Raw genomic sequence first — 14,215 nt, 5'->3', positions numbered from 1 at the left:
GTACTAAGATCTGAATCAGACGGATTAGCATCTATTGTTGTCTAGCTTCAATGTGTCTATAGTTTCTCTGTAGAACAGGTTGAACAGGCTGAGACAGCCACTGGATTAACCAACTATGTGGCATGCAGGGACTTTGAATGTGTGTGTGTGTGTGTGTGTGTGTGTGTGTGTGTGTGTGTGTGTGTGTGTGTGTGTGTGTGTGTGTGTGTGTGTGTGTGTGTGTGTGTGTGTGTGTGCGCCCAGCACAAGCTATTTATGACATCAGTAGCGTCATCCTTTCCTCTCTTCAGGGATAAATGCATACACACATGGATTGACCAACATACATATTGGCACTTGGGATTCAAAAAGCACCAATTCCTTTTGTTATTCTCACCAGAGGTTTTGCTTAGGATTTTGTATAATTGAAGAACTTGGTCGCTGACTAATAGGGCTGCACAATATATTGGTTGTTTCAGCATCGACATTGCGATGTGCGCATGCGTGATAGTCACGTTGCAGAATGTGCGATGTAAAGTCAGGCAAATGTACACAAACTGCTAGATCCAAAAGTAAAATTTGCACAGCTCTCATTTTCCATGACGAATGTTACCAGCCAAGCCTTTCCCGTGTGTGTGTGTGTGTGTGTGTGTGTGTGTGTGTGTGTGTGTGTGTGTAACCGGACACAGTGATGTGCATGCTTTTTCATAGGTAGTGAAGCTACAGTAGTCAGCAGATAAGTATAGCATTCCAGTATGACTGATAAAATGGTCCGTGTTTTTGCTGCACAGAAGAAATAAGCACCTGTTGAATGCAACGTTATATCATTGATGAGTTGCCTGGACTGTAAAAGCTAGTTAGCGGCTACGAGCCAGGTTTTTATTGAGTTAACATTAAGAAACTAGAAGTCTCCCAACTATGGTTCGGAGCCGCAAGGCTGGAAAGGTAACACTAATCTACAGTTTGTCTGATATAACATCATTTACTCTGATTTAATGGTTCTTGGATACACAGTTTGTTGCTAGTGAGTAGAGCTGGGCAATATATCGATATTGTGATATGAGACTAGATATCTTCTTAGATTTTGGATATCGTAATATCATAATATGGCATAAGTTTAGTCTTTTCCTGGTTTTAAAGGCTGCGTTACAGTAAAGTTATGTCATGTCGCCCTGCCCTACTAGTGAGTGACATGCAGGCTCTGTGTTCACAGCAAACCACCAGTCACAATCACGCTACGTTTACACGTGGCCGGCTATTTTCATAAACGGACATTTCAACCTCTCCGTTTTCAAAAATAACATTGTGCACAAAAGTGTTCGTTTACACGTCCCCATCCCAACACACACACACACACACACACACACACACACACACACACACACACACACACACACACACACACACACACACCCACCAGGCGTTTTCCTGATTCAAAATCGGCTTTTTGTAAACACGGTTGTTCCGTGTACAGCAAAGGAAAGGAGTCTGTGTTACCTTATTTGACAGAAATCTATATGCATTTGCCTGTTTTTTTTTGACAATTTGATAAGCAAAAATACCGATTATGCTTGAGTTAATGGATCCCCAATTAACAAAACTGCTTAAAAAAACCAATATTAATATTTATATACCACCGTTAAGTCACCGGGAGAGTCCAGTACAGCGCGACTCTGGAGATAAAACCGAGATTAGCGCTCGTCTTCAAGTTCATGTTCTGTTTGTTGACGGTTGGTAAATTGCTGATAAACACACTTAGAAGATTTGAATCACTATTTATTTCTTAATTCTTTTTAGCACTGGTCGTCCTTTTGAGGCTGGCTAAAACCTCTTTAGGGGGCGCCAAAACTTCCTCTGTGGACGCACACACGCATGCATGCACGCACACAGGCACGCACACAGGCACGCACACACACATACATACATACACGCACGCACGCACGCACACACACAGGCACACACACAGACACAGACACACACACACACACATACACACACACACACACACACACACACACACACACACACACACACACACACACACACAGGCAGGCAGACACACAGACACACACACACAGAGACATACACACACACACACGCACACAGACACACGCACGCACACAGACACAGACACACACACACACACACACACACACACACACACACACACAGGCATGCACGCACACACACAGGCACGCACACAGACACAGACACACACACACACACACACACACACACACACACACACACACACACACACACACACACACACACACACACACACACAGGCAGGCAGACACACAGACACACACACACAGAGACATACACACACACACACGCACACAGACACACGCACGCACGCACACAGACACACACACACAGAGACACACACACACACACACACACACACAGGCACGCACGCACACACACACACACACACACACACACACACACACACACACACACACACACACACACAGGCATGCACGCACACACACAGACACACACACAGACACACACACACACACACACACACACACACACACACACCCCCTCCTGGCTTGCCTAACCAATACCTCATAACCGTAGGTTCCTCTTGTAGTAAGAACATTGGTTGTGACATGAGTCTGCAGTTTCTTGTTTGTTCAGTAACCAGCCTGCAGTTTATTTTGCTCTAGTCTAGTATGTTAAAACGCGTTGGTTGCTTTCTCCTGGATTATTCTGCATTAGGACTGAACGTATGGTGATCTGAATACCACGCAGAAGCAAACCGTAGAATAAGGTAATGGTCAATGTCAATGGGAACTGTTGTAGCATATGGTTTTACTGCACAAAGTGACATTTTCTGATCGCTTTTGTGCTCGGCAGTCTCCACCATCTTGTCTTAGTGTGATGAGCGTGCACTGGAGAGAAACAGGTGTGATTGGTCGCGTCCTGTGATTGATAAACCAATCAGCCGGCTCAGTGACCCAGCAGATTGCGTTATTATTGATAGCTTTCTGTACATCAAAGCAGGGTGTACTGGAAGACTGGAAGATATCCCGCAAAGATTTTAGATCACTGAAACATGCTCACTTTTCAGACTCCACTGGAGCTGCTGGAAAATCACAAAACAATGACTAGGGGTGGGGGAAATATCGATACAGCATAGTATCGCAGTATTTTCCGTGGCAATACTGTATGCCAAGTATGGATCTATTATTATATATGTGTTGGTCAGTCTGCAGTGTTTCCCGCAGCACTTTCCAGTTTAGGCGGCCCGCCTTAACAACACACACCTGCTGCCTTAATTAAGTCTTAAAATTTTTTTTTTAATATCCGCCGTGTTCCTCTGTCCTGTTTGAGTGGCTGTAATGTACAAGTCGCATTAACACAGTCACAGGAAAACAAGGTAACGGCGAGTTGTAAAGATACCACCAATCACAACGGAAAGAGCACTTGCTGGCGGTGAGTAACTGTCGTTTATTCACATTTTAAAGGGCTAAATCGCCATTTCACCGTCGTGTGTGCGTCAGAGTTTGTCAACAAATGTGGTCAGCTGGGGCATGGGGCAGAGACGGGTTGATGGACTTAAAGGAGCGTTGGCATACGGTGGGCAGAGAGCATTTATATATGTTTCTCTGTCCTGTTCTTCACATCAGTGAGGCTTTCTTCTCTTGTTTCAACCAAGGGAATATATGAGGAAGTGACTGGAACTATCCATCAAATGTAATACTTAGTGTAGTGTGTAGTAACACCCCCCACCCCTAACAATGACATAATGTCTTTTTATATTGGTCAGTTTTCCAGTTCCTCCAGAAAAACGTGATTATGCGATGGCATAATTCAATGCATAATCAGCCAAAGTCCACATGTTTATACGGGGCGCATTTCTTCAAATACGCCGCACTTTCGCTGCATAAATTGCCGATTTCCGCGCAAAATATGCGGGGCTTGCATGATTTCATAATCCCCGCATTTTCGTTGCAAAAAAGTCCCATATATCTTAGCAGAAAGTTGAAAAATGTTGCGTTTACTTCACACAAGAGCAGCCGTTTTCCCCTGTTGCCATGGGAACGTTATGAAGTGACGTGAACATCATCGAAAAGCTGCAAACCCCGCGATGAAGCCACGATGGAACCGCAACTTTTGCAAGTTCCCGCAATTTCATCGCATAAAATTGCATAAATATCCCGCATATTCCATCACATTTTTTTTAAGAAAACGTGCCGCATAATCAAGGATTTTTGCCCACAACAATCACAAAAAAAACATTTTTCTGGAAGGACTGGTTTTGTTGTTATGCAGCCAGTCTGATATGTGGTGAAGGATTGAGACCTGTAACACGTTGATGTACTGTTGCTTGCTGATGTCACGGCCTCCCTCTGGGACCGTTGCCTTGACACCGACTACTGTGAAGGAGGATGAACTAATTGACACAAGCACAGCTGGTGGGATGAATCTCTTAGATTAAATAATGAAGTGTATTCTTATTTAAGCAGCGGCCACCATGGGAAGGTCGGATCAGACCCAGCAGCTTGTCTCTTAAAGGGCCATCCACACCAAGAATGATAACTATACAACCGGTCTCACTGCAGTTCTTGAAATGGTCACGTAATTTAATCTATGGATTTGTGTACACGGGCACGTTTTTTTTTTTTTTTTTTTTTGTGGTGGCCAGCATGAAAATGTATTTCAATGGGAAGCATATTTTGTGATCACAGCACGACTCTACGTTAACGGTTAATGTTCATTACGGTGCCACTTACATGTCTGCGTTGCTCTGATGCTCCCAAACAGACGTTAGAGGCAACAGAAACGTCGCTGCACGTCACGCTAGTAAACACCATAGACAGTATATAAGAATGGACCAGCAGGTCCCGTGTCTCTGGACGGAGACCAGTGAAGTCTCTTTCCCGGTGATGGCTGAGCGTTACTGAGCAGCCTCCAACTGAGCTTGAAGACGTAGATGTGACGTGAGCAACCTGTCTGAAAGTTGGAAGTCTTCTGGTAGCTGTGCCAAGAGAAATCTCAATCATTCCCAATCTAGCAGAGACGGAGAGCGTAGGTATATGTAAGGAGATAACATAGACACAGGCTAATTATTGATCACTACAATGATAGTTAACATTAGTAATTAAACTTAAACAGCTAATGGAAGTCCAAACTGCCTGAGAGCTTCTCCTGTACTATACGGTAATTCCTCTACTATGAGACAGTAAGTCTCGTGGTTATGACCCAATCGTTAGCCTATTTTTATAAAAACGTCTGCTACGGAGCCATAACGTGAGCTACAAGGTAATGGAGCCTTTTATACATTGTCGTGTTTCTTTAGAAATAAACAATGGACAAATAGAGTCTTTAAACTCTTCAGATGTAAAGTTATTCTCTGTCAAAGTGACGTCAGAATGAATGGCAGTCAATGGGATGCTAACGGGAGGTGATGGCTTGGTAGCATCAAAATGGCGCCATAGGAGGTTTGAGCTCTGAAGAGAAGCTTACCCCCTTGGTAAACACTAATAACACGTTACACAGCAGGTAACGTTAGCCTACCGTTAGCTGCTAACGCTAGCTTTCGGGGCAGAGGGTAAATCACTTTTTTCTACACCACTAAAAAGGCTCAAAATATCACCACACTTCCACAGTAGCATAATGAGGGGCCCTACATGTAAACAGAAGCATTGATAACTTTGTAAGTGTACAGACAGTTTATTAAAAAGATAACATTAGAAAGACTGTAGTGTTCACGTATACATTACTACCATTTGGATAACAGTCATGACCAGTCGAACGACGAACGCCTTGCAACCAGTAACCAGTAACCAGCAACCAGCAACCAGTAACATACCTCAAACATGACGTTCGTCTGTCAGACCGACGGTTTCTTAGACAGTCAGTGTCAGTGCTTTGTCATCTACGGTCGCTTACTTGTTCCTTCCTTGTAACTTTGAAAAACGGTCCCCAGATTGAAAAGTGATTAAGGACTTTTGTAATTACACAGTGACTATAATAGTTTTGATTAATAAAACTCCAGGGCTTGGGACAGTTTCCTGAGTCCATCACCACATATTTTCCATTTGTGGGTCTCTTTTTTTTATCATTACTGCTACAGAAAATAGGTAGGTGGATGGATGGATGGGTAGATGGATGGATGGATTGGTAGGTAGATGGGTGGGTAGGTAGGTAGGTAGGTAGGTAGGTGGATGGATGGGTGGGTGGGTAGATGGATGAATGGATGGGTAGGTAGATGGGTGGGTAGGTAGGTAGGTGGATGGATGGGTGGGTGGGTGGGTAGGTAGGTAGATGGATGAATGGATGGGTAGGTAGAAAATGGCAAATAACAGTGTTGCAGCAGCAAAATATCACACACACATACAGAGTATACATTAAATAATAGGAAACAATATACATGAAATAATAATAGAATACTACACAAGCAATATTTAAAATATATACAATTTGGAAATAAAATGTACAACTGTTTCAATAGATATAGATAAACTTAATGTGCAAGTTGGGGAGTAAAAATGTCCAACTGTCTAGTAATGATAGGATGTAGATAAACCTATTGGTCAAGGTGCATTCAGTGCAGTTATGATGTCTGAGTCTTATCACACTCAGTGATGAATATCCTGTGGTAGGAATGAGTTCCTGTAGCGGTCCGTGTGTCATCGAAGCTGTCGGAGCCTCTTAGAGAAGGTGCTTCTCTGTTGGACCAGTGTGGCGGGGTGGATAGGGTGGTCGGGGTTATCCATGAGGGCCGGCTCAGCTGAAGTTTGGTTACCTTCCATGAAAACAAGAAAAAAAAAAAACAGACATTTGGAAAAACAGAAAAATGGGTTCAATTATACAATTTTTCATTTTTTCCACCTTGACAAATTAAAAAATTGGATCTTTAAACTCCAATTTTCTGTTTTTATTCAGAGGATCAGAAATTGAAAACGGAGAGGTTGAAATGTCCGTTTATGAAAATAGCCGGCCACGTGTAAACGGCTGGAAACTGTCCGACTTGACCGCAAATTTTTGTCACCGCCGCCCGCCTGCTGCTGCCTGCTCTCGTCCACTTTACAGGCGAGGCGCAGTTCATCTCGAACGAGCCTTTTGACTTCAGATTGCTCTCGCAGACAGCTCCCCGATACGTGGAATACATACCTACGGGGGTGTACTCAGGCAGATCAGATACGAGGCCGTTTGAGCCAGGTTAAGAACTCCGTTTGGATATAGAAAGATAGATCTTTATTGTCATTGTATACGATACAACGAAATTCTGTTGGAGCAATCCTCTCCAAATAACAGCATAGAGTAAAGAGATAAAGATATACACATACACATCCATATACATACATACATACATATGCACGCACATACATACATATATATATACATACATACATACATACATACATACATACATACATACATACATACATACATACGCGCATACATACATACATACATACATACGCACATGCATACATACATACATACATACATACATACGTATGCACATACATACGCACATGCATACATACATACATACATACATACATACATACATACATACGCACATGCATACATACATACATATGCACATACATACATACGTATGCACATACATACATACGTATGCACATACATACATACATACATACATACATACATACATACATACATACGTATGCACATACATACATACATACGTATGCACGTACATACATACATACGTATGCATGTACATACATACATACGCACATACATACATACATACATACGTATGCATGTACATACATACATCCATACGCACATGCATACATACATACATACATACATACGCATACAGAGTAAGAAGATAAAAATATATATACACACACACACACACACACACACATATATATATATATATATATATATATATATATATATATATATATATATATATATATATATATATATATATGCACATACACTAACACATTCTCAATAAATAGATAAAACAGCTAAAACAGTGAACACAGCAGTTATTGCAGAGAGTCCGATTGCACTGAGGGGGTAAGAGATGTGTGATATCTCTGTAATACAGCTGCATCACTAAAACCATCCAGTCATTCATTAATCCATCCAGTGAGTGTGTGTGTACACTGAATCCTAACGTGCCAGTTGACTGGATTAGACCAGGTTATCTTTCTGGAGGACATAATGTAACACGTCAAAGCTACACAGTCCTGACACTGATCTGTAACAAACGCACTTATAGTTTCCACGCTACAACCAGGGTTTAGTGAATGTTACAGGAAAAAGTAAATGAAATATTGATAAATTTAAGCAGCTTATCAAAACATTGCATCAATGTGGTTGTTTATACTATCAGTTCTTAGGGTTGGGTAACAATATATTAACATTTTAAAGTACTTAAATATATAATAAGTAAACCTAAGTCACCTGACACATAACTACAATAATTTAACAAAAAACAGTTACACTATTAACAAGTAACAACTAAATAAATGTTGATATGTTGATAATGTTGGTATGCCAACCAGCTTCAAACTTTAGCAGTTCTTTTGCAGAAAAATGACCATATTTGCTTCTCTGGCGAGATACTACACCTCTCCTGACTTATGGGATGTCCTGCACAGGAGAAACCTCTCAGGTGGTGTCCCAGAGGCCAGGACACACAGGGAGGAGTTAGAAAGGGCAGACAATTTGGGGAGGCTGTTCCGCTCTTTCACGTCCGTTTCGGAGCATGTACAAACAGCCGTCTATCAGCAATGATTGTAGAGTGCATGTCACAGAATAGCGCGGACACGCTGGCGCTGTCCGGAGACAAAGGGAAAATATTTCAGTCGGAACCGAAATTTGCGTTCTGATCCGGTCTGAATGCTACCGTTGGTTTCGGTGCCCAACCCTATCAGTTTAGCATCTGATAGTTGGAAGCTAAAATGTTGAATTGTCCTGCTTCCTACTTACCCTAAAGGCCGTTTTACAGTTGCCAATGTGACGTCAAAATGACGTAGATCTCGCTGGCGTGCCAGGATTTTGAGTGTGCGTGACCAGAGGTCGTGCACCACTCTATTTTTTTTCAGCGGCGCGCGACAAAGTGGAAACAGGAAGCATGGACGAATTCGCCGACAGCGTGATGCCAGGACTCTCAGAGTGACTGCAGGTCTTTCTGGTAAACTAACTGGGTTAAGATGAGCTCTTTATGGTGAATGAAAGGCTTGATCCACCAAGTAGCTCATCCAATCAAATCCAAGCATTGACGTCAACGCTGCTGCCAGTTCTGCCATTGTTTACCTTTTTCTCCTTCTTCTCTTCAGGAGAAGACTGCAGCTAGTGTCATGAGCACCAGCGCCAGTATAAACATTTACGGCGCTCCCATGACATCACACTGACGCTCCACAGGTCGGGAACGGCCAGCGTACTGAATGTTTTAGTCTGGCTCTCACCAGACCAAGCTCAATCTTTAAGATTGAACATTTCTGTGGATTTCCACAGGATGCAGAACGTCTGCGGACCGGCTCCGCTGCTGAACGGCTGCGTGCTCCGCCGTCCGTCAATACCCACCAGGTCTGGATTTGTTGCGGCACGGCTGCGGCCATGACTGACAGCTGTAGTCACGAGGACCCACGAGATCTCACGAATTCACATAGAATAGAACCACAAAACCACCACCAGTTAGTTTCCATCCAGAGGAGTAGAGGGGAAACTACTCTGAGCTGTGTTTTCAAGGTGTAGTGCAGGGAGATATGATCCGCCGTGAGCACGCTGGATTTTACTTTGAAAATTAACCGGATTTTTATTTTGTTTCTGTGCTCGACTTCCTGTCCTGCACTATCTGCCGTGTGCTGAATTGCTGCGGAGCTCTCCGGCGTCCGGCAACAATAGAAGCTCTGGTATCTGCTCCGGAGGGCTGGGACCGCCGGAGCTGGGACGGAGTCGGGACGCAGACGTTCTGCAGTCAGTGGAAACACACACACTGACTTTAATGGAAACCTACTGACTTCGTCGACGTTCCGCAGCCGTTACGCATCCAGTGGAATTTGCTGGTTAGTCTGGGGAGTCTGCTCTGTATTTTCTATTGCTCAAGAGGCGGGGATCAACGGGCATAGTTCAAATGACTCTGCACGCAATTGGATAGTCCTTCAACCAATCAGAACAATTATCTGGGTGACGTACTTTGCAGAGCGAGGCAGAGCGAAAGCCGGTCGGTAGTAAGGCACACACAGCCTTCTTTTGTAGGAATTGTTGTTTAATGTTTTTGAATGTAAACAAGAAGCTGCTTGGTCGCTTCTCGATCGTCATCGTGTTTAACCCGCCAATAGGTAGGTAAGCCAGTTTTTGATTGGTTCCCACAGATGTGTAACAGAAGCAGGATAGATAACGTACAGGTCTCCAGCCTGAGCTGCAGCGAGAAATCAAACCGGGCAGATCTAGCTGTGTTTACCCCGTCTAACTTACCCTGCTAGTGAGGGTACATTCTGCTGCGTCAGTGTTGCAGCTCTGTGGGAAACTACATTGGAGCTAAATTTGTCTTCTCTTGTCCTGCTTGTTTCCCTGCTGGCGGCCTACGTGCCCCAGTGTTTCCCACACATAGACTAATGTGTGGCGGTGAGCCTCACTATCAGCACTTCCTTTCCCTGCTCTCCTCCGTCTCTCTGTTACTTGTGTCTCACTCACACACACACACACACACACACACACACACACACACACACAAAGCTCCTCCCACCGTGCGGTGTTTGGTGTTCTTAGCCCCCAATGTCACCTTTCAGGCAGCGCGGCAATGGTTACGTCAAAGAAGTTATGTTAGTGTTAAGGTGAGGGTTAGCTGCCTGTAAGGCGACGTTGGAGACAGCGTCTGTCTCCGTAAAGGAGAGAAGACAGCTGGCGAAATTCACAAGTTCACTAAAGGTTGGTATCTATCTCGTGAACACCTTTAAACAATCACAATCACCGACCCGACTCTTAGCAACAAGTGATTGCGTCTGCTTTAGAAAGTTAACTAGTCGCAAGTTTGCGGTAAAATGCAGTTGGGTTGTCGAGGTCAAAACACCATATGTAGCAGCTGTGAATCAAATACACGTATTATAAATAATGTTATGTCATTGTTTACTCTTACATCCCCCCCCAACACTGTGCCCCGTGCAATAGCTGCCTTGCATCAGGGTCTGCTGCATCAGTGTTGCAGCTCTGTGGGAAACGACATTGGAGCTAAATTTGTCTTTTCTTGTCCTGCTTGTTTCTCTGCTGGCGGCCTACGTGCCCCGTGCAATACCTCGCATCAGGGCCTGCTGCATCGTTCTGCAGACCAATGTCACGTCTGGTCAGCCGTCTGTGGAGGATTTAAAGTTAAGAAGTGAAAAGAATGCAGGGGGAAACCCAGATTTTAATTATAGTATGAATGAATGGTTTAAGAAGCCTTCTAAGCTTGAAGCCTCGTGGTGTAAATACCAGTCGGCAAGTAGAAGCCTGTGCTGGGCTCCTGCCAGGTGAAAACTAGCTTTGTCATTTAATATTTCTTGTTTTTGGTACTTTATAAAGATTCCATGGTCCGTTACGTACTGTATTTAGTAGGGCTGCCACCTCTTAGTCGATTAGTCGACTAATCGGTCGTTTTGGTCTTAGTCGACTAAGATTTCTTTAGTTGATGAGTTATTTTTTATGCTTATTCATGCTTAATTACTCATTTCCAAGAAACTTATGAGCACATTTCTGATAAACACAAGATTTAAAGTGCCCATATTATGAAAAAAATCACTTTTTCTGGGATTTGGGGAGTTATTTTGTGTCTCTGGTGCTTCCACACACATACAAACTTTGAAAACAACCATCCATGGTGTTTAGAGTGAGATACGGTTTCTGAATGTGTCCTGCCTTCAGTCTCTGGGTGAGCTGGTCAAAATCGGCACGGCTTGTGACGTCACAAGCCGAAACGAGCAGGCTAACCGCAACTGTCGGTACACGATCCGTTCTGCACATGCGCAAAATGTTCGCGCATGCGCGGTTGTACGAGGATTTACGACACTGCACGATCTGTTCCACGCTTCCGGTCGACAGCCAAGCTAACGTTAGTTTAGCTAACAGCTAATTCGGCTAACCGCTAGCTGATTGTAGCGGTCTGCCGTTAGCCTCCACAGGCAAGCTAACGTTAGTTTAGCTAACAGCTAATTCGGCTAACTGCTAGCTGAGACAGCATGTAATAACTTTAAAAGACCCTCAAAAAAAAACTTGAAAATAAACGTTGACATATATAACAAACACCTAACATATATAACAGCTGTTACGTCAGTTCTACTTTACTTGTGCTCATTTAAAATACAATCACTCAATACTTGTCTTTATTGTTATTACTGTGAAGTCTTAATTTAGCTGTAGCTGCTTTTCCCATTACGTTTGAGTTAACGTTATTTTATTAGACTGAATCTAGCTGTCAGCTAGCGGTTAGCCGAATTAGCTGTTAGTTAAACTAACGTTAGCTTCCCGGTGGAGGCTAGCCATAGGCTAGCGTGGAACAGATCGTGCAGGTCGTATCCTCGGTAAAACAGTATTATCTTGCGCATGTGCAGAACGGATCGTGCAGGCAGAACGGATCGTGTACCGACAGCAACCATTAGCTCGTAGCGTTAGCATGCTAACGCTAATGCTAACGCTAGCATGCTACCTCATTCTCAATAGCAAAGCACTGCTACAACACACACAAGTTCGCCATAATCTACAAAAGAACTACTTCCATGTGCGCCCTCATTTAGAAGTCTCCCAGCTAATCCTGCCTTGTAACTGACCCAAGTTGTAGAAACAGCCTTTCTTTTACTGTCTATGGAGCTAGCTAGCTGACATGATCTACATCTGAGCTACTGGGCATGTGTGAGTGCAATCAAAGATAGTACAGAAGAAGAAGAAGAAAAGAGGTCTCACTCTGTAGCTAAAACGGAGACCAGCTGAAAAGAGGATCTGCAGCAGTGAGAGAGAGCACTGCAGTACAACAACAATATGGTGTTTTTTGAAAATTAAACCATGTAAACCTATTCTGGTACAACCTTAAAATACAATTATGAACCTGAAAATGAGCATAATATGGCTGCTTTAAAGTGGTGCTTTTGCAGGATTAATTGTGGAGAAAGTCAGTTTTACAGATGGTTCATTAACTACATTTATATTGTGCTTTTCTAGTCTTAACCACCTCTCAAAGAGCACAGCTCTGTCGATTACATCAACTAATCGATTAATCGACAAAATCATATAAGTGTTAGTCGACTAAGAATTTCTTTAGTCGAGGACAGCCCTAGTTTTTAGCTCTGTGCCTGTTGCAAAAATAAGTGGCTTGTAATGAGTGCATCAGCTGCTGTTTGCTTATACCACACGTGTCAAACTCAAGGCTCGTGGGCCAAATCCGGCCCCTCACAGATTTGGATCCGGCCCGCGTATCAATTTAGGTTCACAGTACATTTTGGCCCGCCTTGTTTTTGTAGCTTTTTTCAATGATTTTGTCACTTTTGCAGATGCTTTTGGTGCCTGTTTTCCGACCTTTTTGCCACTTTTTCCGGTGTTTTTGGGGCCTTTTCTGGCGTTTTTGGGGTCTTTTCTGGCGTTTTTTTCGGAATAAATGTTGTTGCTTTTTTCGTTGATGGCTAAATGACTTTTTTTGGGGCTTTACATCGACCAAACTGTAAGTGAGAAAGCTATATGAGAAGGCTATATGAAGGCTTTGATGAAATAAAAGCATGTGAATAAACTAAACCTGTCCGGCCCTTGATGTGATTCTTAGTTTCCAGTGTGGCCCTCTGGGAAGTTGAGTTTGTCACCTCTGGCTTATACTGAACCTCCAGTGTTTTGCCCGCTGTGGATTTAGCTTTGTTCTTCAGATGAACTTTTGATTTCAAATGGTCGTTACACCCCTATTGTTCAGCCCGGTATTTAGCAGTCCATTGAGAATTTCTTAATTTTTGTTTGCCACCGTTGGCTTATCAGGAGCCACTCGCTTCGACATTATTTTCCCCACGGAACAAACTGAACGTGAACGTTTTTGGGCCGTTCAGACCTAATCAGACTGATTGAAGCCAGATGTTGTGTCAGCTGAATGTGAGCCCTACATATATCCCTTCATCAGATGTGTTTACCATTTGCCTGAAGAAGACCCAGTAGGGTCGAAACGTTGCATCTATATTAAATACGGGAGTTTAAAGCAGTGTTGCGGACATTACACATTTTTTCTTTTTAAGTATTTTCATTTGTCCTGCACCTGCCAGAAGGTGGGATG

At 43.3% G+C, this 14,215-nt stretch overlaps 1 protein-coding gene across 10 annotated transcripts in view; it reads left to right on the top strand.

Annotated features, from left to right (window-relative positions):
* Positions 1-14,215, top strand: part of slmapa (sarcolemma associated protein a) — a 108,440-nt gene that overhangs the window by 2,162 nt on the left and 92,063 nt on the right. The gene's annotated exons all lie outside the window — the stretch shown is intronic.

Source organism: Sander lucioperca, chromosome 6 (assembly GCF_008315115.2).
Source record: "Sander lucioperca isolate FBNREF2018 chromosome 6, SLUC_FBN_1.2, whole genome shotgun sequence".
NCBI lineage: Eukaryota > Metazoa > Chordata > Actinopteri > Perciformes > Percidae > Sander > Sander lucioperca.
Note: the sequence above shows the minus strand (reverse complement) of the source record. Positions and strands in the feature narration are given on the sequence as shown.